Source organism: Pongo pygmaeus, chromosome 9 (assembly GCF_028885625.2).
Source record: "Pongo pygmaeus isolate AG05252 chromosome 9, NHGRI_mPonPyg2-v2.0_pri, whole genome shotgun sequence".
In the NCBI taxonomy this organism is placed as follows: Eukaryota; Metazoa; Chordata; class Mammalia; order Primates; family Hominidae; genus Pongo; species Pongo pygmaeus.
Genome location: NC_072382.2, coordinates 9,237,744 through 9,262,160, shown reverse-complemented (window position 1 = coordinate 9,262,160; position 24,417 = coordinate 9,237,744). Strand labels below are relative to the sequence as shown.

Sequence of the window (24,417 nt, the reverse complement as noted above, 5' to 3'; positions counted from 1 at the left end):
AAAAGTTGTGGCCGGTCCAGCAGGAGTTAGCGACAGGGAGGGATGCGCGCCTGGGTGTAGTTGTGGGGGAGGAAGTGGCCAGTTCAGGGCCTCAAGGGACAGACAGGGAGAAATGACTGAGTTGGATGAGACTAGGGGGCGGGCTGGAGGTGCGAGAAGGAAGCTTGGCAAGGAGACTAGGTCTAGGGGGACCACAGTGGGGCAGGCTGCATGGAAAATGTCCGCAGGAGCCCCCAGGGAGGACAGCCACGCTCCAGGCCAGGCTGTCCCTACTGCCTGCTGGAGGGGGAACTTGACCTCTGGGAGGGCGCCGCTCTTGCATGGCTGAGCGAGCCCGGGTGCGCTGGTCTGTGTGGAAGGAGGAAGGCAGGGAGAGGTAGAAGGGGTGGAGGAGTCAGGAGGAATGGGCCGCTGCAGCCCTGGAAATGATCAGGAAGGCAGGCAGTGGGTGCAGGGCTGCAGGAGGGCCGGGAGGGCCGAGCTTCAACTTGTCCATGCCAGCAGCCCCTTTTTTTCCAGTCCAAGGGCTGTGAACCCGCCTGGGGATGAGGCCTGGTCTTGTGGAACTGAACTTAGCTCGACGGGGCTGACCGCTCTGGCCCGGGGTGGTATGTAATTTTCGCTCGGCCTGGGACAGGACCCAGGCCGGGCCCAGCCTGGTGGAGCGTCCAGGGCTGGGTGCGAAGCCAGGCCCCTGGGCGGAGGTGAGGGGTGGTCTGAGGAGTGATGTGGAGTTAAGGCGCCATCCTCACCGGTGACTGGTGCGGCACCTAGCATGTTTGACAGGCGGGGACTGCGAGGCACGCTGCTCGGGTGTTGGGGACAACATTGACCAACGCTTTATTTTCCAGGTGGCAGTGCTCCTTTTGGACTTTTCTCTAGGTTTGGCGCTAAACTCTTCTTGTGAGTTCACTCCACCCCTTCTTCCTCCCTTTAACTTATCCATTCACTTAAAACATTACCTGGTCATCTGGTAAGCCCGGGACAGTAGCCGAGTGGCTGTTGGAGTTGGTATTGCTGGTAATGGTGGAGGAAGAGAGGCCTTCCCGCTGAGGCTGGGGTGGGGCGGATTGGTGTTGCTTGCCTGCAGAGAGGGTGGGGAGTGAATGTGCACCCTTGGGTGGGCCTGCAGCCATCCAGCTGAGTGTTACAAAAATGCCTCATGGACCGTGGTTTGTTACTATAGTGTTCCTCATGGCGAGCAGATGGAACCGGGAGACATGGAGCCCCTGGCCAGTGTGAGTCCTAGCAGTGCAGGAGGGGAGACCCTGGAGGAGAGAGCCCGCCTCAATTGATGCCTGCAGATTGAATTTCCAGAGGCTTAGGAGGAGGAAGTTCTCCAGTGTTCTGTTTCCAGGCCTTGCTCAGGAAGCCCTGTATTCAGGAGGCTACCATTTAAAGTTTTCAGATGAGCTTATGGGGGGCAATCTTAAAAAGTCCACAGCAGATGCATCCGGCTCGAGGGTCCATCGGCTTTGAATAAATGCTTGTTCCAGAGCCCATGAATGCCAGCAGGCACCCCTCCTTTCCTGGGGTAAAGGTTTTCAGATGCTGCACCTTCTAAATTGAGCCTCCGGTCATACTAGTTTTGTGCTTGGAACCTTGCTTCAAGAAGATCCCTAAGCTGTAGAACGTTTTAACGTTGATGCCACAACGCAGATTGATGCCTTGTAGATGGAGCTTGCAGATGGAGCCCGTGACCTCTCACCTACCCACCTGTTTGCCTGCCTTCCTGTGCGTTGCTCCGAGAAGTTCTTAGCCTGATGAAATAACTTGGGGTGTTGAAAAGCTGTTTAATTTTAAATGCCTTAGACTGGGGATATATTAGAGGAAGCAGATTGTCAAATTGAGGGTGTCATTGTGTTGTGCTAAACTCTGGGAGGGTACAAGTTGGTCATTCCTAAATCTGTGTGAGGAATGGCAGGTCTAGTTTGGGCGTTGTGATTGCATTGCAAATTACTAGGAGAAAGGAATGGTGGGTATACCGGTAGTGCTCTTTTGTTCTTGCTCCTTTTTTTTAAACTTCAACTTTACTTTTGTTAGATTTCATAATACTTTTTTGGCATTCTAGTAAGAGGACCCTGAGGTGGGAGTTGTGGGGGACAGGGAGAAGGGGACAGCTTGGCACTGGTCACGTGGGCGTTGCAGTGTGGGGGATGGGGGTATGCAGCTTGGCACTGGTACTGGGAGGGATGAGGGTGAAGAAGGGGAGAGGGTTGGTTAGAGATATAGTGTGGGTGGTAGGAAGTGCAGGTTGAAGGGAATTCTCTGGGGTTTTGGGGAATTTAGTGCGTGGGTGAGCCAAGAAAATACTAATTAATAGTAAGTTGTTAGTGTTGGTTAAGTTGTTGCTTGGAAGTGAGAAGTTGCTTAGAAACTTTCCAAAGTGCTTAGAACTTTAAGTGCAAACAAACAAAAATTGTTTTGCTTTGCTACAAGGTGGGGAAGACTGAAAAAGTGTAACAAAACAGATGACACAGAGTCACCAGTTTCCGAGAACCAAAGGGAGGGGAAATGTCTTTACCAGCTTCCTCCTGGTGGCCAAGGCAGCCTGTTTCAGAGGGTTGTTTTGTTTGGGGTGTGGGTGTTATCAAGTGAATTAGTCACTTGAAAGATGGGTGTCAGACTTGCATACGCAGCAACAGATCAGCATCCTTCACTGCTCCTTAGCAACTTAGGTGGTTGATTTGAAACTGTGAAGGTGTGATTTTTTCAGGAGCTAGAAGTCTTAGAAAAGCCTTGTAAATGCCTATATTGTGGGCTTTTAACGTATTTAAGGGACCGCTTAAGACGAGATTAGGTGGGCTCTTCTGGATTTGTTACTCATTTGTCACAGGTATCTTGTGATTGAAAATCATGAGCGAAGTGAAATTGCATTGAATTTCAAGAGAATTTAGTATGTAAATCGTGCCTTAGAAACACATCTGTTGTCTTTTCTGTGTTTGGTGGATATTAATAATGGCAAAATTTTTGCCTATCTAGTGTCTTCAAATCGTGTCTTTTTAACAACTGAATAATCTTTTGTGGTCACTGTAAAATTAGTATTTGGTAGCAGACAGAATCCATGTACCTTTGCTAAGGTTAGAATGAATAATTTATTGTATGTTTAATTTGAATGTTTGTGCTTTTTAAATGATCCAAGACTAGAGGGGAAACTATCACTTAAAATCAGTTTGGAAAACAAGAGCTAAAAAGGGAAGGGGATGGGGATTGTGGGGAGAGAGTGGGTGAGGTGCTTTTACTACATGTGTGATCTGAAAACCCTGCTTGGTTCTGAGCTGCATCTATTGAATTGGTAAAGTAATACCAGTGGCTTTTTATCATTTCCTTCTTCCCTTTAAATTTCACTTGAAATTTTAAAAATCATAGTTATTTTTATCCTTGGGATCTTTCTGTCTTCTGGGTTCCATTTTTTAAATGTTTAAAAATATGTTGACATGGTAGTTCAGTTCTTAACCAATGACTTGGGGATGATGCAAACAATTACTGTCGTTGGGATTTACAGTGTATTAGTCATGCATGTGTGGGGAAATAGTCTCGGGTATGCTGTTGTGAAATTGAAACTGTAAAAGTAGATGGTTGAAAGTACTGGTTGTTACAGCTCTGTATGGTAAGAACTAATTCTGTTACGTCATGTACGTAATTACTAATCACTTTTCTTCCCCTTTACAGCACAAATAAATGTTTGAGTTCTAAACTCATTAGAATTGTTGTATTGCTATGTTACATCTCTCGACCTCTATCACATTGCCTTCATAACGACGTTGGATATATCTTCATATTGTAGATTTAGGTCTAGATTTGCTAGCTCCAAGTAATTAAGGCCATGTAGGAGCGCATGGTAACCACAGATAGAACTGGTATTATCCCAAGTGGTCTGCAGACTGCTGAGTGGGGATGGGATCTGCTCTCTGTTGGGAGTTGGTAATCATTTGTTTGAAATGTGATGAGACCACTCAAGCCAATGAAGGTGGGCGTGTAGGTGGGGAGTACTTTGCCATAATATTTTAAAACATTACCTGGTTAGAGTTCTAAGTGGTACTTATTTTTGTTTGGTTAGGGGAAAGCCTGAATAAAAACAGAAATGGACACATAATATGCATATTCCATAGTCTTTGGGAGGCTGGAATGTGCCTGGGATTTGGGTCTAAGTGTATGCGTAATTCTTATCTCACTAAAGAATTTGCCTTGTTTTTTTCCTTTTGGTGAGTGACTAAAACGTCTGGGCTTCCCTGTGTGCATGCTACACTAAGCAAGCAGAGGCTGTGCAGAGGTGTGAGCCAGAATCATGTGGAATCTGGAGGATACATCTTGGCTTGCAAACTGCCTCTGTGTCCTGGGTGGGACTGTTCTGTCCTTGCACTGCTGTTCTGTGTTACCTCTTGGGGTGTAAGGTTTTGCTTACAGGAGACAAACTTTGGGCGTAGAATGGAAGTCACTGCCAGCCTCTGTGCTGAGAAGGAAGGTGCTTGTTTCAAAGGGAGCAGCAAGGGAGGCTTGTTCTACTCACCTGGGCCTGTTTGCCTGAGAAGGGGAGATAAGGGCTGAACTGGGACTAGCCAGGGGGACCAACACAAATGGTGGGGGATCATGACCTGAAGGATTCTTTCCTTCCCATGAGCTGCGGGACTGGTTGCTGTCCCTGCAACTGTGTCTTGTTTGCCTGTGCCATTGTATCTTGGTGACCCGTCCACGTGTACACTACTGACAAACGGGTGGAGTGCTGGGAAGAAGTCACTGAGCCGCCTACCTAGTAAACCTTCTGTCTGTGCTCATGGCACCGCCAAGATGGGGCACTGCTGTGTGCAGAATCCAGGGTCCTCTTTCTGCTTGCCACTCCTTTCCCTAGATGCCCCGGAAACAATCCAGGCCTCCTTTCCTATCTTACCCCTTTGCTTTGCTTTTTACCCCAGCACCTCTATAACTGCCTTCTCTTTTCAGAACTTGTTTCTCGTCTTGTTTTTTATGATTACAAAACTCTTTCTTCCACCCTGGAAAATAACTGCTATAGACGCCTGTATGTAAATGGTGCTGTCTCCAGCAACTGGCATGCTGAAGAATTGACTCATAGGGTATAAATGTTGGGGATTGGAAGTGGGGATGAAATGGCACTTGTTGATACAGGAGCAGAGAGGTGAGGCCGACTGCTGAAGACAGCTCGCCACCCTCCTTGCCTCCACTCCAATCCAGGGGCTGGGGCCACATTCTTTGCCTTCATTTACCCTCAGATCAGGTGAGATCGACAGGAGGTGTTGATGGCAGTGCCAGCAATTATTGCTAATCCGTTTCCATCCTTATGCATAGATCGGAATTCACTTTGTGAATTTCCAGAGGTGTGGGTAATATAATGGAATTCAGTGAGTGGGCATGGCTTATCTTGTGCAAATTAAAAGTTATGGGGCATAAGAATAACAAAAGTTGAACTTGAACTTTTAAAAAGGAAAGTACCCTGAGAGCCAGTATTGGTTGAGGCTCCTCAGTATGCCCAGGTTGGCAGCACTGAGAACTGCAGGAACAGCCTGTGTTACAAAAAGGAGATTGACTCAGCTGCCCTTGGTGCATCTTACTGACTATGACTGCTGAGAGATTCCAGGGACCCTTAATGCCAGGACTAACCTCTCCATGTGCAGTGAGGCCTCTGGAGGAAGTGTTATCCTCTGGCTTTGTGTGGTACTCATTATGGTGCAGTGCTGGCATGAAATGAAGACATGCCCAAATAGGCTTACAGATATTTATGATATGTTTTAAATGTTCATATTTAACAAACAAAAACATACTGATGCTGTTTGGAAATGGCAACAAGAAGATAGCAAAATGAATACTAACATTACGAAAAGATGAGCAGGTACATGTTCCAAGGCAGGTGGCTGTGACCTTCCTCTGAGTGAGGGCATCCCCTCCAGCACCTTTCAGCCTGCTGGTTAGGACGACCCGCCGCCACCCTCCAGGACTCCCAGCCCTGCACTGCCTTTCCTCTCTTTTAAATAATTCTTCATTGAGTTCTAATATGTAAAAAAAAAAAAAAAAAAAAAAGTTTACTGTAAAGTTTGCAAATAAGGAAATTTTTTTTAAAAGTCCTCAGTAATCTTACCAGTAACAATTGTTATGGGCACATTTGCTTTTGGAGGATTTCTTTTGTATGCATGGGATAAGTACATTTTTAAACAAAAATGGGATTATGCCATAAATTTATTTTGTGACTTTAATATATAGTGAACACCTATTTAAATGATGACAGGATGTTCCCTTGCATGGCTGTATCAATTTAAACAATCTTGTTTCAATAGACATATAGGGTATTTTCTAGTTTTTTTTCCTCTTAGAAAATAATACTTGTGATGACTTTCCTTGTAGCTCAGACTTTTTCATGTCTGTTGTTATCTCTTTGGGAATGCTGAATACATACACTTCGAGAAGGAAATGACTCTGTTAAACTCTTAAGACTTCAGGTTCATATTGCTAAACTGCCCACCAGGGAGGGATTTTTTCAATTAGTGTTCTCACTAGTGAGGCAAACCTGATGCCTTCCCCTCTTCCTCAGAACGGGCTTTATCACATTGAAAACCTTTGCTCCTCCAACGGATCGAGTCTGCTTTCCCTGTGGGTGTGAGCATTGCTTTGTCTGCTGGCCATTTGTGGTGTGTGTGTGTGTGTATGATTTTCTAATTCCTAATTAGTCATTTTTCTGTTGGTTGTTTTGCAAAAGCTATTTACATCTTAAGGATATTGATAATCTTTTGTTATGTTTGATGCAAGTATTTTTTTCCAGTTTATAGGTTGCCTTTTAATTTTGTGTTTCAGGTAGATAAAGTTACGTGATTTTCTTAGGTTAGTTTATCACTGTGGTTTCTGAACTTGTTATGTGTAGATCTTTTCCACCCCAAGAGTACATAAATATTAATCCATACTTTCTTGTGGAACTTGTATGGTTTCGTTTTTTACATTTAAACCTTATTCCCCGTGGTGTGTGTTGTGGAGTCTTTAAACCTTATTCCCCGTGGTGTGTGTTGTGGAGTCTGTGTGTTTGTGTGAGGAGGGACATGGTGCTCTCAGAGCCCACCTCCTGTGGCCAGAGAGCCCTGTCCTGTGAGGGTTGTTGTCACAGTGGCAGGGTTCACTGCAGAAGACCTCGAGGGCAGGCTGGTGTTTCCTGAATGGGCCCCTGGTTGTTGCTCATCCCTGACTCTCCATTTCCCCATCTGAGTGGGTTTGGACCTAATAGGGCACTGGAGCTGGTTCGAATCCTGACTGGACTTCTTGGCAACTTTATGTCTGGGAGCAAGTTACTTAACCTCCCCGAGCCTGTGTCTGTGAAATGCGGGTAAAGAATGTAGATGTTTGGCAGCAGCTACTCCTTGTTGAGCTCTCACAGTGAACTCTCCTGCCTCTGCCCTCCTTCCCCGCCTCCTCTGGTGCCTAGCGTCAGGTCCAGCCACTTCCTGCTGGGCCCCTCTCCCTTTTCTGTGGCTGGCTGCCTGCCGCCTGGCTCTGGACCTTTCAAGCAACGGGAATCAGCGTGTATATTCTGGTCTGGTCTGTTTCTACACTTAATTTTGTTTCCAGTAGTGTTTCCCTGTACCAGCAGAGTTCACAAACACATTTGAAGAGGTTTTTTCTCAGGATTCTTAACCTTCCCAAAGGAAGTCCCATGGATGGGTTTCTAGAAGTCTATAAATGCTCTGAAATTGTATTTTTCTGTGGAAAGCATAACTTGTATCTGCTTGTTCATGCTCAAAAAAGATCATGAATGAATGATTGCATGATTTTTTGCCAGTGTGCTTATACTAAAGGATATTTAGCCCATCTCTTGAGTTGTTAAACTGTTTTGACTATTTTAAATCGTGCAGCTGTGAGCATCTCTGTACATGTGTATCTCCTGGAGTGGCATTGCCTCGGCAGTGAGCACTTAACGGTTTCATAACTCTCTTCACAGACTCAAATGACTCCAGAAAGCTACACTTCCTGTTGTGAGTATATTATATCCATTTCCCTATATAGCCACTAACATCAGGTTTTTACAATTTTATTTATTTATTGCTACTTTAAGAAATTTTTGTGTGAAATACATATAATAGAAGTTTACTATCTGAATCATTTTTAAGTATACATTCAGCAGTGTTAAGTATGTCGCCATTGTTGTACAACCAATCTCCAGAACTTTTTCATCTTGCAAAACAAACTCTGTACCCATTAAATAACATTAAACATTCCATTCCCTCCAGCCTCAGCAACCCCATTCTTTCTACTTTCTGTTTCTGTGAGTTTGACTATTCCAAGCACTTCATATCAGTTAAATCATGAAGTATTTGTCTGTCTGTGACTGGCTTATTTCTCTGAGCACAGTGTCCTCAAGATGCGTCTATGTTGTAGCATATGTCAGAATTTCCATAATATTCTTATTTTATATCATTTTTTTAACCCATTCATCCATTAGTGGATGCTTGGGTTGCTTTTGGCTATTGTAAATAATGGTGCTATGTACAAATATCTATATTATTGTATTTACAAGTATAATGCTGTAATGTACACACATCTTTTTGAGATCCTACCTTCAGTTCTTTTGAGTATATAGCCAGAGTGGTATTACTAAATCTTACGGTATTTCTATTTTTAATTTATTGAGGAACCACTGTATGTTTTTCATAGCAACTGCACCATTTTACATTCTCACCAAGAGTGCACATGGGTTCCGAGGTTCCCACATCCTCCCCAACAGTTGTTATTTTCTGCTTTTTTTTAGATCGCGGCCATCATAGTGGGTGTGAGGTGACATTTCATTGTGGTTTTGATTTGCATTTCCCTAATGATGAGTGATGCTGAGCATCTTTTCATATGCTTACTGGTCATTTGTATGTCGTCTTTGGAAAAATGTCTATTCAAGTCCTTTGACTATTTTAAAAATTGGGTTATTAGAGTTATCGTTGTTGTTGACTTGTAGGAGTTTCTTTCTATATTCTGGATATTAATCCCCTATCAGATATATGATTTGCAGATATCTTCTCTTATTCCATAAGGTTACTTTTACACTTTGTTGATTGTATTCTTTGATGTACAGAAGTTTTTAGTTTTGAAATAGTCTAATTTATCTGTTTTACTTTTGTGGTCTGTGCTTTTGGTGTCAGATCCAAGAAATCCTTGCCAAATTCAATGTTATAAGGTATTTTAGTTGTCTTAGTCTATATTTCTGTACTCACCTTTCTTTATCCACTCATCAGTTGATGGGCATGTAGGTTGGTTCCGTATCTTTGCAATTCTGAATTGTGCTGTGATCAGGTGTCTTTTTGGTATAATGATTTATTCTCCTTTGGGTAGATACCCAGTAGTGGGATTGCTGGATCGAATGGTTTTTATAATTTTCTATTTTACTACAGTTTCTATCTGCATTTTTCCTCTTTGACCACTAACCATGTGAAATTCTCATATTGACCTTTATAATGATCATGAACTCTTAGTGTCATTGGCAAGGCCACATTTGTCACTTATGATTGTAAACCTTATCCTCCATTTTTCCTGTTATTGTTGGTGCAAAAAGCACCTATTATACTAGGACTTTAAAAATCGGTCTGATAAGTCTTTGATAAGTCTAATAATAATAACTGATACGTCCATTGAATTTGCTTCTGATTACTTTTTCTTTAGTAGCTAAACATGTATGTACTTCTATGGTTACAATGAACACTCCTCTCCATTTAAATTAATTATTTACACTGATGAAATAGCAAAATTTTAATGACTAAATACTGTCTTGGTTTTTTTGTTCTAGGTCAGTCAATATTAACTTCTTATAATTTTCTTTTTTTTCTTCGTGTGTGTGTGTGTGTATTTTTTTTTTTTTTAATTTCAATGGCTTTTGGGGTACAAATGGCTTTTGGTCATATAGATGAATTCTACAGTAGTGAAGTCTGAGATTTTACTGCACTGGTCACCCGAGTAGTGTACATTGTACCCAATATGTGGTTTTTAATACCTCGCACCCCTCTTACCCTCCCCACTTTGAGTCTCTAGTGTCCATTATGTCACTCTGTATACCTTTTTGTACCCATAAGTTAGCGCTCACTTATAAGTGAGAACACACAGTATTTGATTTTCCATTCCTGAGTTGCTTCACTTAGAATAATATCCTCCAGCTCCATCCAAATTGCTGCAAAACAAACAAACAAACAAAAAACATTATTTTGTTCTTTTTTATTGCTAAGTCATATTCCATGGTGTAGAGATACCACATTTTATTTATCCACTCACTGGTTGATGGGTTGGTTCCATATCTTTGCAATGGTGACTTTTGCTGCCATCAAGTGTCTTTCTGGTATAATGACTTCTTTTCCTTTGGGTAGATACCCAGGAGTGGGATTGCTGGATCAAATGGTTCTTAACATTTTCTGTCTGGATCTATTTCTGGAAATTTTAGGCTCCAGTTTTTGCTGTTGTTTTTAATAAAATGCAATGGAATGTAATGATCATCACTTTTCATTATGCTTTAAAATCTGGTAAATGGAGGCTAGAACACTCCTCTAAGGCAAGAATATTCTCTCTCTGTTGGAACTCAAATACACAGAACTGGGTAAATCTTAATCTTTGGTTCAGGACATAACATGGCTCTCTTTTATTTGCTTTCTTTAATTGTTTTTTAATAATGTGGTAAGCATTTCTAAATCTCCTATGCAATACAAAAACTAGGACAATACAAACAGTAACTCCTATGGTTACAATGAACACTCCTCTCCATTTAAATTAATTATTTACACTGATGAAGTTGAAATAGCAAAATTTTAATGACTAAATACTGTCTTTGATTTTTTGTTCCAGGTCTGTCAATATTAACTTCTTATAATTTTCTTTTTTTTCTTTGTGTGTGTGTGTGTTTGTATATATATTTAATTTCAATGGCTTTTGGGGTACAAATGGCTTTTGGTCATATAGAAGAGTTCTACAGTAGTGAAGTCTGAGATTTTACTGCACCTTCCACTTATGTGGTCCCACACCACCCGCCTCCCCTGCCCGCCCCCTGCCGCCCCCTGGGCCCAGGTACTAATCATCCTGAATCCTGGGTTTATCTCTCACTTGCTTTCTTTTCATATAACTTTGCAAAAGAATCTGATCTAAATGTGTTTTTCAGAGTATATATTTATATTTTAGTTGTTCTTAACTTACAGAAAAGTTACTATTTTGCATGTAATGTTATGGAACATTCTCATTTAATACGATGGTAAGATTCAGCCCTTGCCCAGGGGGTAGTTCATTTAGTTTGTTTACTGGATAGAGCTCATCATGTGACTATACCTCAGTTAGTTGATCAGTTCTCCCATCCATGGTGACTAGGTTGCCTCTCAGCCTCTCAACAACACTGTTTCTCAGTGTCCTTGTAGAAGTGATATGTGGGTGTTTTCTCCTTACGCAGAGTTGAAAGGTGACGACAACAACGTTGGCACTACCAATCCCCCACCCTCCAGAGGGGTAACCAGTGTTACCAGTTTGCTGTGTTTCCTGATACACCTCTTCTTATTCACTTCCATTTGTATCTGAAAAATGTGTTGCATTGTTTCTTTTCTATAGAAGTGGTAAAATACTATTGTATCCTGTACATTATTGATTACTTTTTTTCATTTAACAGTAGGGAGATGCCTGGGAGTACACAGAGAACTGCCCTCATTGTTTTCAACTTCTGCACTATATGTCTGTGAGTTTAGCCATTCTGCTATTAATGGAAATTTACAGTATTCTAATCTTTTGATATTACAAACAGTACTGTGTGATCATCGTCATACACAACCCCTTGTGCACAATGCATGAGTGTTTCTCAGGGTAGGTACTAAGAAGTGAAATTCCTGGGTCATAGGGCATGAGTCCGACATTTTCCTCCATTCTGCCCTGTTGCCCTCCAGAGTGGGTGTCCAGCTTTGCATACCTAAGTATGAGAGTATCTGTTGTTCATATCCTCTACGACGCTCCATATATGAAACTTAAATTTCTGCTAGTTGCCGTCTTTGATCTATCATGTATGCAGTGACCTACTAAGACTTTAATTGGTACAGTAGATTCTTGTCATCTGTGTGTGAATTTAGCATTCATGGGCTTAATGCTGATAAGGCCCCCAGGGTCCAAGACATATAATCATGTATCATTTTGTCAAGGTATAATTTTTTAAATTGCTCTTGTCATGTGTCTGCTGGGGATGCCCAACCCGGTGCTCTGCACCTAGGTCACACTGTGGTTTTGTCCTCTGCTTACGTCTGCGTTGCAGCAACTGTCCTGAAGAGACCAAAATTATGCAGATTTAGGTAAGTCCATAGCTAATGTTATTACATTATGTGCTATTGTAATGGATGGGGCTGTGGAGTGTATGAATTTATAAATCACTGGTCTTGTAATTAAAATTCAAACACTAAAGAAAAAGGCCATGTAGAAGATAAAAGTTCCTCTATAATCCCGGACCCCTAAGATAACTACTCATGACAACTTCATTTATATTCCTTCAGACATTTTCTGGCTGTAGATGTTCTAAAATGTATCCTATTATTCTCTGCTCTAAAATGGAATCATGTAAGGTGTACTGTTATTTTTATGGCTCTGTGACATGTAATATTGTGCGTGTTTGTATGGTTATTTTAACCATTTTTCTAGTGATGGCTTTGAGGTTATTTGCAGTTTCCTAGCCATCTCAAAGAGTGCTGCAGGGATCTCTTTTGCATTCCTCTGGGTGCAGAGCTGAGGCACCCAGAGGCAGTGTCCAGAGGAGGCAGCATCTGTAGGCATCTTCACCTGCTCTGGCTCTTGGCACATCTGGTTTGTGACACTGTTTTGTGAGATGGGTTGAAAGTATGTGCTGCCAAAATAGAATAATGTTGGTCTTCTCCTCATGTGCCGTGGAATTTGGGTAAAACTGCTTAGTGGCTACAACTGCCTGTCCATACCAGAATCGAGTATAACATGGTGCCTGGCTTAGCACAAAACAGTAGTGGATCCTGCAGGTCCCAGAGTCTAATTCCTGGTATTCTTTCCCCTATGCAGATTAAACAAACAAAAAACAAACTATTCTAGGAAAGCATCTGTGACATTTGTAAAAAGTGGTATTTAATGATCTTTTATTCACTTGTCTATTTAGTTTGTTGAAATCTTAAGTGGCATCCTGGTCTGGGAAGGAGTGCTGTCTGCACCTCCTCTCCGCTGGGCACAGCGTGGCTGCTTCAGGGGCTAAGTACACACTTTCTGTCTTCTAAGGGGCCGCCACATGCCAGGAGCTCAGGTGTGAGCCCGGCTCTGGCTCTTACCTCATAGGGTCATCACAGGGGCACAGGGAGCTGAACATTGTACACAGCAAGGCACCACCCAGCTCAGCATCTGCCCCGGTGGACTTACTACCTCTAGAAGGAAATACCTGAGTTCCTCTGGCCTCAGCTCCTAGAGTGACTGGTGTGCTGTCCCTCGTACTCTTCTGTCAAGGTGACAACTGTGTGACCCATCATCTGTGTGCCAAAGCAAGGCCCTGCCTGGGCCTCTGCTCCTGTGCTGACCCCAAAGGCAAATGCTTTGCTAGTTTCCTTCCAGTTAATTTCACCTATGAATAGATGTGTGAAAACTGTTCAAAGCAATACCTGCACATGTTCGAACTTCAAACCCTGTGGGTGATTCAGTGGCATCTTTCTCTAACCCCCAGCTTCCCTTTCCACAGAGGCCACCGTCGTGGCCAGTTGCTGCAGTTTCTTTCCAGAGAACCTGTGTATGTGTAAAGCTGTACAGGCATGGGTACACCACACAGCCTGTCTTGCACTTCGGACTGTTAAGTTACTAGTACATCTAGGTGAGCACCGCATATCTGTATTCATGTCTGCCTTGGTCTTTTCAACATCTGTGTGGTAGCCGTGTTTGAATTACCCATTCCCTTTTTGGGGAACCATTAAGTTGTTTCAGCAATTTTTACTGTAGATAAGGCTATACCGCATATCTGTGTACATGTGTTTTTATGTACATGGGCAAGTACATCTGTGTGGGAAAAGTTTCCTCAGGAGGAATTCTGGGCACAGCATGTGTAAATTTCTGAATATGATGGACGCCCCCAGCTTCCACCTCAAGGAGGTTGGTCCCATTGACATTTCCCCACACCTTCACCCAGGCTGTGCTCTTAAACTTGGTTATTTGTCAATGTGAGAAGTGGAAAATAGTATTTAATTGTAGTTTTGATTTGTATTTCTATTGGGTTGTATACTTACTGATTAATAAGAGCTCTTTACATATTAAGGAAATTAATCCTTTTCAAATACATTCCTGTTTCTCACTAATCTTTAAGTTTTATTGTAATATTTTGCTCTTTAGTTTATATATATATATATATATATATATATATATATATATACTAATTTTCTTTTATGGTTTCTGGATTTTATGAGTAGTTCAAAAAGGCTAATCCAGCTGAAGATTTTTTTGTTGTTGTTAAACCCCACGTTTTCTCCTAACTCTTTATTTTTATTTTGGAAGACTCTATCTGGACTTAATTTTAGCATAACAAGTGACAGGGTTAGTTAGCCTGTTGTCCTTACACCATTTTCCGGCTAATACAGCTATTAACTATTGATCTGTCTATTCACGTGCCAGTTCCTAATGGTTTTACATAGTGTAATCTGTACTTCAAAATAGTGAAAGGGAAGCCCTACCTCATTATTCTACTTTTCCAGAATTCTCCTGGCTATTCCAGGCTGCGTGTTTACCTTAACCTTCCCTGTGATGTCTTCATGCCGTTGTCTTCTTATGCAAGAATAAGGTGCGTCTTTCCATCCACTCACATCTGTTTAATTTGACTTTGCATTACATAGAAAGCTGGTCTTGGTCTGTCTACCTCGGCGTCTAGTTGTCCTCACTGCCCCTGGCTGACCCCACCCCATCTGACTGACTACCCCATCACAGACTACTTTTATTTACATTTTGCTCGCCTAATGGTTACTTGATACTGTCACGCCGACAGTGTCCAGTTCAGTGGTCTTTGCAGTTGAAATGCTCCTGTACACACTGTCTTGTTAAAAATGCCAGTAAGTTCATACAAGCCCAGCTTGCACCCAAGGTCACATTCAGAGAGAGTAGGGCTGGGATGGGTTGTTTTCCAAGCCTCTGCCACTGTGTGGCTAGCTCTTCTCACTGGGAAGTTCTGTGTACCCGGAATGTCAAAATGGAGTCCTGTTCTAGTGTCTGGCACCTGACCCCTGTGCCCAACCCCTGAACAGCCTATTCCTGCTGTCCACAGCCTGCTAGAACTTTTTACAAAATATGTTGCCATGCTGGACCCTGGGCACTGGACATAAGCCCCCTGGCAGCCTTTTTCATGTTACCCAAAGGGGTAATTGTCCTGCTGGTGGTCTGTAAGATGAGTTAGGGTGACTTGCTAATAGACATTGTAAATCTTAATATTTATGTATGTATTTTTTTATTACTGGTTTTCCATTTATGATGGTAATATTGTTTCTTCTAAGAATATTTTTCCTTCTAAATATTGAGATAAAATTCATGCTTTTGAAATGTTCTATTCAGTGGCTTTTAGTGTATTTGCTATGTTGTGCAACCATCGACACTATCCATTTCTAGAACTTTTTCGTCATCCCAAACAGAAGCTCTGTATTCATAAAAAATATCTTCCTACCTGTCTCTTCCCCTAGTCTTTGGTAACCTTTGTTATACTGGTAAACTTTGTTGTGCTTTCTGTCTGTGTGAATTTGCCTATCTTAGGGGCCTCATATAAGTGTAATCATACAGTATTTGTCTTTTTGGGTCTGTCTGATTTCACTTAGTGGGTTTTCAGGGTTCATTCATGTTGTAGCATGTAACAGTACTGCATTCCTTTTTCTGGCTGAATAATATTCCACTGTATGGATAGACCCCATTTTGTTTATTCACACATCATTTGGACATTTGGGTTATTTCTGGGTTTTGGCTATTATGAACAATGGTGCTATGAACAGTTGCGTACAAGTTTTTGTGTGAACATATGTTTTCAATTCTCTCAGTATATACCTAGGAGTAGAATTACTGGGTCATATGGTAACTGTATATTTTTGAGGAACTGCCAAACTATTTTCCCATGTCCGTGCACCATTTCACATTCCCACCGGTAAGTAAGAGGGTTCCAATTTCTGCGCATTCTTGCCAACACTAGTTATTATCTGACTTTTTGGTTGTAATCATTCTAATGAGTGTGAAGTAGCCTCTGGTGTCATTTAGATTTGCATTTCTCAGATGGGTGATACTATCAAGCACCTTTGCTGGTGCTGTTGGCCATATGTGTATGTTCCCTGGAGAAGTGTCTGTGCTGAGCCTTGGCCCACTTTTTAATTAGGCGTTTATCTTTTTACTACTGAGTCGTAAGAGTTCTTTATATATTCTGGATTCTAGACCCTTATCAGATATATGGTTTGCAAATATTTTCTCCCATTCTGTGGGTTGTGTTTTCACTTTATTGATAATGTCCTTAGACATAGAATAAATTTGTATTTTAAAAGTGACTTGATTTGGCTGTGCAAGGTGGCTTACGCTTGTAATCCCAGCACTTTGGGAGGCTGAGGTGGGTGGATCATATGAGGCTAGGAGTTCGAGGTCAGCCTGGCCAGAGTGGCGAAAACTTGTCTCTACTAAAAATACAAAAATTAGTAGTGCACGTCTGTAATACCAGCTCCTCGGGAGGCTGAGGCACGAGGATCACTTGAACCCAGGAGGAGGAGGTTGCAGTGAGCTGAGATCATGCCAGGGCAACAGAAAGAGACTTTGTTTAAAAAAAAAAAAAAGTGACTTGATTTAAGGGAAAAAATGACTGGTTATATTCAGTCAGATATGGCAAAAAGTCTCAAGGTGTTATGTGAATGATTAAGGTCTGCGGGGTGGGGGTGTCCCCTATCAGACTACAGGTGTTTAGAGGGACAGAAAAAGGTGCAGTTGGGTTCTTAATGTGAAATGATGAGAAGCACAAATCCAGTGTGTCTCTTTGTGTGGAATGTCAGCAGACACCCCCTGCTACATGTGCTGGATCATGGGAAAGCATTTCCATTTGTTACTAGATTGTTCAGAAGTTTTAATTTATGATGGGTGCGGTGGCTCATGCCTGTAGTCCCAGCACTGTGGGAGGTTGAGGCAGGAGGATCATTTGAGGCCAAGAGTTCAAGATCAGCCTGGGCAACATAGTGATACCCTATCTCTTAAAAAAGAAGAATTATTTTAATTTGAAATAATAGTAGGTACTGGATTTATTCAAATGTCTTTTCTGCGTCTTTTGAGATGAGTATCAGGTTTTTTTTCCTTTTATCATCTGATGATGAACTTAATTTTTCCATTTGTATTAATGGAATACTAAGTCCCTCTGTGATTTCTGAACCAAGCTATTCCTAGGCCTGAGTTTTATTTTGTTGACACAGAAATAAATTAGAAGGTCAAGTGTGGTGGCATGTGCCTGTAGTCCTAGTTGCTGAGGTAAGAGGATTGCTTGAGCCCAGGAGTTCAAGGCTGCAGCAAGCTTTGATTGCGCCACTGCACTGCAGCCTTGGCGACAGACTAAGACGCTGTCTCAAAAAAAAAACAAAAACAAAAAAAACAAAACAGAAAAAAATAAACTAAGGCAATGACAGTCCCTGGCAAATGCTGGGAGGGAGGCAGCAGTGGTCAGGGAAGGTAACCCTGAAGCAGGACTTGTAAAGCAAATAAGATTAGGAGGCCAAGGTGGGTGGATCAGGAGGTCAGGAGTTCGAGACCAGCCTGGCCAACATAGTGAAACCCTGTCTTTACTAAAAATACAAAAAAATTAGCCGGGTGTGGTGGTGGGTGCCTGTAGTCCCAGCTACTTGGGAGGCTGAGGCAGGAGAATCTCGAACCCAGGAGAATCTCGAACCCAGGTTGCAGTCAGCTGAGACTGCACCATTGCACTCCAGCCTGGGTGAAAGAGCAAGACTCCGTCTCAAAAAAAAAAAAAAAAAAAAAAAGAAGAAGAAAAGGAATGAATTAGAACTTCTGCTTGGACTTAAGGGCATCATCAAGCAGGTTGTGGGTAGGATAGCAGGGGAGGCAGAGACACAGTCGGGGTCAGGGGTCATGAGCGTGGCTTTGAGCCCAAAAACTTGGTTTCTGTTCCCTACTTTGCCACTCAGTAGTGCATGACTTTGGCCAAATTTCTTAAATTCATGAAGCAAGTTTCCGGGTGAATGAAATGGGGATAAAAATAGTGTTCAAACCTATCTGTTGGTTTGTGTGAAACTGAAATGAGTAGTATCGTGCAGGTACTTGTGAGCAAGGGGAGCTGCTGTTTCCTGTCCCTTTATGGTGGGAAATATCTAGACAAGTTCCCAACCCTCTGCACTGCAGGCTGCATGGCCCGGAGGGTCGTGTAACACCAGCTGGGGCTGGCACTTCTTTTAGGAGCTTCAGTGGTTCTGAAAACTTTTGTTTGTTTGTTTGTTTTAGTAGATGTGGGGTCTTTCTATGTTGCCCAGACTGGTCTCAAACTTCTGGGCACAAGTGATCCTCCCCCGCTCAACCTCCCAAAGTGTTGTTGGGATTACAGGTGTGAGCCACTGTGCCCAGCCTTGAAAACTTTTTCAGGTTCTTCCAGGGTTACTGGGCTATTAAATATTTCTATTTCATTATAAGTCAGCTTTTCAAAGTTATATTATCTTAATTACCTTTTTTATATGTATTAGTGTAGAGTAGCATTTTATATTTTGATATCCTCCTTATGCATAGTTTTTTCACTTTTTATTCCTAGTTTTTCTTTGTTTTTAATAAGACTTTCAAGAAATTTATTTTATTGGCCTTTTGAAAAAAGCAGCTTTAGATAAAGTAAGCGGTTCTGCTTTCATTTTATCATTTATTAATTTCTACTTTTGTTTCATTAATCCTTTCCTCCTGCATGCCTTGGATTTTGTTGTGTTGCTCCTTTTCTAGAGGCTTGCATTGTGTGTCTGGTTCACTTATGATCACGCTTGCCTACTTTTAAGAATGGAAAAGGGGTGGTGAAGGGTGGCTGTGCAGTCGAGGGTGTGAGGCAGTCTTGCTCTAGCCCCACCATGCCCTCAGCCCGCTGTGGCCACGCTGGTTCCTCAACTGCTGGGGTGTGCAGTGTCTGTAAGGGAGGCTACTGATGCCATCTGAGGAAGATGTAAGGTTTTGTGTGGGCAGCGAGAGCCTAGCAGGCAGGTGGGGTGCCCAGCAAAGGGAAACAGTGGACAGTTGTTGCCTCATTCCACAGAGTTTTGATTTTTTTTTTTTTATGGTCATTCCATCAACATCCCCCATGGCCAGAGCCTGAGCTGGTCCCCAGAGACACAGGCATTCAGCTGATAGCCTCGCCTTCACGCTGCTGCTGTTCTCATGGGGGACAGGCCTCAGGTGGCAATGCACAAATCATCAGTTAAGGGCAGTTGTGGTGACAGTTACCAAGGAGTGTAGTCCCCCCACCTGCCCAATGAAAACAGCCCTAACCAGGGGTGGGGACCTTTGGGCTCTGACCTGAAGGGTAGGAGAAGCTGGAAGGACAGCATTCCTGTCTGCGAAGGTAGGAGCAAAGCTGCTGGGCTGTGAAGGAACTGGCTGGAGCCTGAAGTCGTGCAAGCTGGGGCTGGCAGGGACAGGGCCAACTTCCAGGCCTGGGGGCCACCATGAGGACTCAGGACGTGACCCCCAGGGCACATGAAGGCCTTCCATCTGTATTTAAGAAAAGACTTTATCAGACGAGTATGGTGGCTTACACCCATAATCTCAGCAGTTTGGGAGGCCGAGGTGGGTGGATCACGAGGTCAGGAGTTCAAGACCAGCCTGGCCAATATGGTAAAACCCCGTCTCTACTAAGACTACAAAAATTAGCCAGGCATGGTGGCACATGCCTGTAGTCCCAGCTACTCGGGAGGCTGAGGCAGAAGAATCACTTGAACCCGGGAGGCGGAGGTTGCAGTGAGTCAAGATCGCGCCACTACACTCCAGCCTGGGTGACAGAGTGAGACTCCGTCTCAAAAAAAACCAAAAGACTTTATCTTATTTCCTATATGTTTGTGGTTTCAGTCCTGATGTATAATTTGATCCTAGTTAGAATGGTTATCTGAGGAAGTGGCCTGTACGATTTCTGCTTTTTTAAATGTGTGGCTCCCTTTCTTCATTGATTAACGTATGATTATTTTTATAAATGTTCCATGGCAGTGGGAAGGGATTCCCTGTCACATTCCACATCTGGATCAGTTCCTCCCCATTTTGTTGGTCAAATCCAGATCTGCCATATCCTGTGTAATGACAAGTGAGTTGCATTGTCACCGTCACTCCTGGGGTCTCTCCGCTTGCCCTGAGCTGCCTCAGCATCTGCTCCATGTGTTTTGATGCAGGGTGACCCACTGGTATTCCCAACACTAACACCCCCATCTGCGGACTGCTTGCTGCTTGGGCTTCACTGTGTCTGGTGTTGACAGTGCAAACCTAAAGGTGTGCACACATGTGCACACACACTCCTCAGTCTTCTTGTTTGCACTGGACTCAAATATCTATGAGGGTTATTTTCAGCTGCTGAATTTGGAATGATTTTTGTATCTTTTCTGCTTTCTGCCCATGTACATGTGTTTATTTTACACTGTTGTGATTGGTAGTTACTATGTGGGGACACAATTACTTGGGCTGAAATAATCCACCTGTTCTGGTTGGGGTCCTCTGGGGCATTCCAGAGTGAGAGGTTGTCACTGCCATCTGGGCCATGTGGGCCGGCACCAGCGTTTTGTGGTTATGAATTGTACAGTCACAAATATCTTTGGGCAAATCCCCTTCTATACCTCAAGGCAGCTTTTGGTTTGCAACCCCACTGGCCAGAGGGAAGGGCCAGTCACTTGGCTCTCCTCACCGCCCTGCGCCCTAGATGGTTCTAGGGCTGCTGTTTTCCCTCGGCCCTGCCAACACCACTGTTTTTACTTCTGCTCATTGGCTGAGTGCAGTGGTTCCTGGAAGCCGGTGGCACGTTTCCCCGCATAGCTCGCTCATCCCACAGCACACACCCGAGGGTCCTGTTGCTAACACGCTGAATTAATTCTTTGCTCATCTTACAGAGTGTGTTTTGACTGCCCCCATTTCTGAGGCCTTGTAAGGCCAGAGCTTTGTTGCTTCATCGGCAGGTTGGGACTTAGATGGCCGTGAACTTTTCCTCTCTGCTGCTGCAGTAAGTAAGTGCCCGCACCATGGTATGTTTGGGGGCTGAAGTTGAAGTGAGGCTGTGAGGGGAGATGGACGTGTGAGGAGGGATGGGGCATGAGCGAGGTGGGGGAGGGGGCAAAGGCAGTTGGCCCAGCAGGTTCCCCACCCCTTTGAGAGGTCTGAGGCCTGCAGGCCTGGCTCGGAGCCCACCTGATAGTCCTCGGACCGTGTGTACGTGTGTGTGTGCGCGCGCGTGCGTGCGTGTAAGAGAGAAGTTGTGGAGAAATGGGGGGCTGATTCTGCTCAGATTCATCAGGATGAGTAGAAGGCACCCAGCTCTCACCCTGGCCTGACATGGTGTCCCTGAGCAGGTTACAGCCCTCTCTGAGCCTCTGCTTCTCATCTGGACCCTGCTGGGGAGGGCTTCGGAGCTCCTTAGCACTAGCAGGGGGGCTCCAGGGGCCCTCCCTCCATGGCAGCCAGGACAGGACTCTCAAATGAGAACAGCAGAGCTCGTGGGGGGCTCCCACGGACCCGCCGTGGGCCCAGGGGAGGCAGAGCCTGGGCCAAGAGCAGTGGTGCTGTGGACCGTGGATCCTGAGGGTGGCCTGGGGCAAGTACTGCTGAGGGTCCAGGTGGGCTTCGTGTACCTTTGGGTCCTGGGGCCCTGGTGACTTGGACCTGTCCTCCCCAGAACTTGGACTCCAGTTTAGAGTCAAGTGACAGGAGAGAGGCTGGTGGGGCCCTGTGCTTCCGACTTCATTTCGAGTGATGGCAGTTCCCAGGAAGGAATCCACAGCTGACGGTGGCTGACAGATCAGAGAACGGAAGGCAAGGCAGGCGGGCGTCTGCGTGACCTCAGGTGCTTGGGGCCCAGCAGACCCAGAGAACCATTTCCACTAGGCCAGGATGCCGGAAGTGCCCACAGGTCTTAGATTCCCTGTTCAGATGAAAAGATTTGTGCCTTTTAATTATGAAAGTGATCTGCATAGAGTCAAAAATTCAAGCCATGGGTATAAAATGCAAGTAAAATCCCTGCCCTCACCTATCCCACCCTACTACACAGAGATGTCCTCTCAAGTTTCCTAGACTCTTTCTGGAAATTTCTGTGTACACACAGAAGCTTGTGCCTCTGCTTGTGAAGGCCGAGGGGGATAGAGCTGAAGGGCCAGCACCTTCTCACCTGTGGGCCCCCTCAGTGCTCGGTCCCAGAACATGCAGGACTGTGCCTCATGTTCAGTTTGCTGGTCTGACTTCATGCTCCTCGGTCGGATATGTATGTGCCATGCTGGGAGACATGTGGCTGTGAAGCTGGGGGACACTGTCCCCTGGCTGTGCCTTTGCAAGGGGAGTAAGGAAGGCAGGAGGTGAGCCTGGGAGGGAGGGAGGCGCGGAGCCGCCGCAGGTGTTTCTTTTACTGAGTGTGGCCCATGGCCACACTCAGGTTTTGCTTTTCACCTTCCAATCTGTGAAAGAGTGAGCAGGAAAAAGCAAAAGGCGCTGGTGGTGGCACGTCCAGCATGGCTGGGCCGGGGTTCGAGTCCCCGCAGTGTTGCTGCTTCCTTCCAGCTCCCCGCTCCAGGCCTCTCCTCCCACCCCACCAGGGATATCTTGTCTCCTAGAGGGGTAGCATTGGGTGGGGCACCCCAGGCCTCTCCCAGAAGCCCTCCTGCCCCGCTATCCCCTCCCTCATCCCCTGGGGCCCTGGGAATATAGCAGGGGACCTGGGGCCACAGGCAGCTGATAACTTAGCCCCCTCAGCCACTCCTGTGGGAGAGGGAAGGGGACAGCTTGGGGGCTCTGCACCCAAGGCTGTGGGGCCTCCCTGGAGTAGCCCTGCCCCTCATGGCATACTCCCCACTGCCCTCTTCTTCCCAGGATCAACTCACCGCTGCCCTCTCCACATCTGAGGACCAGCGTGGCTCTTCCAGGGAGGGCTGGGGGAGATGAGGTCCAAGGGGACAGGCCAGAAATCCTGAGTCCTGGGCTGGAGATGGGTGGGCAGACAGGGCCCAACGAACGGCCCTTGTGCAGGAAGGCAAACAGCTGGGACCACAAGGTGCCGGGTGGGACAGGGGAGTCAGCCTGCGCTCTCCAGGCGCCTGGGACCCAGGAGATCCCCCCGGCTCAGCACCAGCAGAGGCAGCTGCTGTGATCCTGGGTCAGCAGTTTCCTTCTCCCTTAGTCTCTGCCCCCTCCCATCCCCAAGAGGGAGGCCAGGGGCTCACAGTCCATTTCATGGGCCATGATACTGATGCTGTCTGCAGTTGGGGCAGCTTGCCTGACCACAAGGCTCTCCAGGGAGCCCCTGCCAATCACTGTAATAATCTCCTTTAACAAGTCAGGCCCCATAAGGAACAGCCAGAAGCAGGAGAGAGGTATGCAGAGCTGGCCTATGGAGGCTCGCCATCTCTTCTGACCCCACAGAGCCCACTCAGAACACCACGCCCTAGTGGGTCTTCCCAGCCCAAACTCAAGTCGCAGGATGGCACGGGTCCTCTACGGAGAGCTGGGCTCCCATGGGGTGGAGGGAGCCCCAAACCTCAACAAGGCTGAGGGGATGCAGTGTGCAGGGCCAGGGAAGGGAGCCAGGAGACAGAGGGGCGGGAAGCCAGTCAGCTTTGGTGGAGAGAATCCTTCATGAGGAGCCCTGGCTTGGGCCTCCTGGTCAAGGAGTGTTTGCAGCGATCTGTAGTCCCTTAGCCCCTGGCAAGTTCTGGTGCCAGAAAATCCCCTCTGGAGTTGGTGTCTCTCTCATTCAAGGGGTGAGAAGAGGCAGCGTGAAGCCAAGGTCTTGGCCGGCCGTGCCTGGGTGGTGAGGCCACAAGTCCACCCCTGCCACCGCAAGGGCAGCAGGGAGGAGCTGCAGGATCTGCTGTCCTTGGATGTGATCAGCCTGCCACTGGGGACCAACAGGCCTAGACTCATACATGAGCCAAGGCACAGAGCCCAGGACTGAAGACAGAGGAGCCACCACACGGCAAAAGAGCATGGACCTCTGAGTGCCACCTAGCCTGTGTGAGACTCCGTTTCTCTATCTCTAAAATGGAGCCCGCCAGGCGCAGTAGCTCATGCCTGTAGTCCCAGTTACTCAGGAGGCTGAGGCGGGAGGATCACATGAGCCCAAGAGGTTGAGGCTGCAGTGAGCTATGATTGCACCACTGCACTCCAGCCTCGGTGACAGAGTGAGACCCTGTCTCAAAAACAAAAACAAATAAATAAAATGGAGTCACTGATAGCTACCTCACAGGGTTGTTGAGAAAATTCGGGATAACATTTACTGCTTGCCCC

At 45.2% G+C, this 24,417-nt stretch overlaps 1 protein-coding gene across 2 annotated transcripts in view; it reads left to right on the top strand.

The window, feature by feature from the left end:
* The window catches only part of LOC129008430 (uncharacterized), a 42,047-nt gene continuing 17,630 nt past the window's right edge, over positions 1 to 24,417 (top strand). For both annotated transcript variants that reach the window (XM_063671722.1, XM_063671721.1), the window contains exon 1: positions 1 to 24,144. The gene's annotated coding sequence lies outside the window, so the exon portion shown is untranslated. The remainder of the gene's footprint in view (positions 24,145 to 24,417) is intronic.